At 37.8% G+C, this 2,498-nt stretch overlaps 1 long non-coding RNA gene across 1 annotated transcript; it reads right to left on the minus strand.

Moving 5' to 3' along the window:
- Positions 1-797: 797 nt before the first annotated feature.
- LOC113736960 (uncharacterized) lies at positions 798-1,677 on the minus strand. Its single transcript, XR_011842137.1, has 2 exons — positions 1,432-1,677; positions 798-1,303 (listed from the first exon to the last, which is right to left on the minus strand). It is a non-coding gene; the product is annotated as an uncharacterized lncRNA (long non-coding RNA).
- Positions 1,678-2,498: the final 821 nt, after the last annotated feature.

The raw sequence follows: 2,498 nt of genomic DNA on the forward strand, positions 1-2,498 counted from the left end.
ATCAAAAAATTCACTTTGCCCTCCAAGGGCCCAAACAAAATGTTTGAACGTTATTTGGACTTGATCCAAATAACAGAGGCTCACCCCCCCCCCCCAAAATTTGCTGCCCCCCTCCAATTGTTAAAAAAAAAAATCTAAGTAAAATTTTTTTTATTATTATGTTTTGCCCCCCGAAAATTGATCAAAAAATTCAATTTGCCCCCTAAGGGTCCAAACAAAATGTTTGAAAGTTATTTGGACTTGATCCAAATAACAGAGACTCACCCCCCCTTCCCCCCGCCCCCCCCCCCCCCCCCAAAAAAAATTAGTTCCTACCTCCGCCACTGGGTGACATCTTCTTACTGGCAAAATCGAGTATGAAAGTTGCTAAATTCGGTTTGAAATCCCTTATACTCAAAAAGGGGTTTGATTGGACCACTTTAGTAATAATTGTATAAATAACTATAGATGGCTGTTTTTAAAACAAAATTTTCATTTTTCTTGTATTTTCTTAGCACTCCATCCGAGTTGGAGGCTAGATAGTCAATGACATAAGCATACTTATGGGTGCTAATAGTCAATGATGCAACAATTGTAGACATTTATAATTAACAGAAACTATGGATTCCACAGACACTGAAGAACTAGCCAACTTTTGACATTTCTTAACCTTATTAAACCATCATTTTCGTCACTAAGCAAATTTTGGGCAATTGCTAAAAGGGTGATGATATCTCCTAAGGATTCTCCAATCAATAGGGGTGCTTCAAATTTCAACATAGGCATTAAAAATTTAGGTGTCACTCACGGCGCAATCATAAATCAAAGCTTCAAACAAGATTTATTATTGATGACCGGTAAAATATTACAAGCAAAACACACTTTGATGATACATTAAAATCGCATTACCCAACAATTGAAGCTCAGGAAAAGAGCTACCAAAGAAAACAGATCCTCAATATGTTTATTTCAATCATCCAACAAGTATGTGGACATATATGAAGCAGCATTGATCAGTTGTATACATCAGGATTTGCGATGAGGTAGGCTTCCACAGCCTTGAACATGGCTGAGGACGTTTCTTTTGCTGCCTTAATTTCCTGTTTTGCTCCCTCAATTTGTTCTTCGGTATTGCCCTTGAGGTGGCATGTGCTGGTGGTCTTACAGATTGACCCTCCATCAGCTGAAGCTTCGATTTTAATCACGTTAGCTACTTTTTCAATCTTATCACTGAAGGCACCACTTTCAAGAATAGTATGGCTGAAGGTGAAGTTGTCTTTGTCAATTCCATCGACTCTTTGTTTTAAACCCTTATAATGACTACCTAAACATTCAACAAAGTTCAAAATATATATATATATATATATATATATATATATATATATATATAATTATAAGAATTTATGGACAAAAAATAATGAAATGATTATTAAGTGAATATTTAGAACTAACCTTCACCAAAAGTGATCAACTTGATGGATCCCACTCCTCCATCTCCTTCAACGATTTCCACGCTTTTAATGGCCTGTGGCAGCATCTTGGTAATGAGGTGGTCATCAAGGAAGAAGGCCTTGAACAACCTTGCAGGAGGGATTGAGCAGGGGACCTCATAATCACAAGTGAGAGGGGCCATGATGCCTTGGTTGGTGTTTGGGAATAAACAAAAGTTCTCTTCAGGAACAAAGGGTTTGAAGAAATGTGTAGTTCTTGAAGAGGATCTGGGGTGCTAAGCAATGCGACGGGAGATGGTATTTATAGAATGAAATTGTAGTCAGGGGCGGAGGGAAAGGGGGGCCGGGGGGGCAGCCGCCCCCCTTCCAATTGTTAAAAAAAATAAAAATGTTTTTATTATTATGTTTTGCCCCCTTAAAAATTGATCAAAAAATTCACTTTGTCCCCCCAAGGGCCCAAACAAAATGTTTGAAAGTTATTTGGACTTGATCCAAATAACAGAGGCTCACCCCCCTCCCCCAAAATTGGCTGCCCCCCCTCCAATTGTTAAAAAAAAAAATTCTAAGTAAAAAAAATTTTATTATTATGTTTTGCCCCCCAAAAATTGATCAAAAAATTCAATTTGTCCCCCAAGGGTCCAAACAAAATGTTTGAAAGTTATTTGGACTTGATCCAAATAACAGAGACTCACCCTACCCTCCCCCCCCCCCCCCCCCAAAATTAGTTCCTAGCTCCGCCACTGATCTCGATCCAACAGAAATGAATCGAACCATTGCTGGAATTAGAGGTTAACATTTTGGGAAAGGAGGCAAGAATAGTAAATAAGTATACTTAAGGGGGCGTTCTTATACTTTTGTAAAAAAGCTCCGGTGCAAAATTTAATATTTTCAAGGATAGAAAGAAAAAAAATATGAACATGTCAAAGGGATATAAAAAGATACCAATTTCTTAAACTTAAGGGGGCGTTCTATATCATGAATTTAAAATCAATTTAACAACCAATTTTGTGTCGGCTTATGCTTTTAAGTTCTTACCTGCACCACAAAGAAGCCCAATAGAGCAATACA

Source organism: Coffea arabica, chromosome 3e (assembly GCF_036785885.1).
Source record: "Coffea arabica cultivar ET-39 chromosome 3e, Coffea Arabica ET-39 HiFi, whole genome shotgun sequence".
NCBI classification, from domain to species: domain Eukaryota; kingdom Viridiplantae; phylum Streptophyta; class Magnoliopsida; order Gentianales; family Rubiaceae; genus Coffea; species Coffea arabica.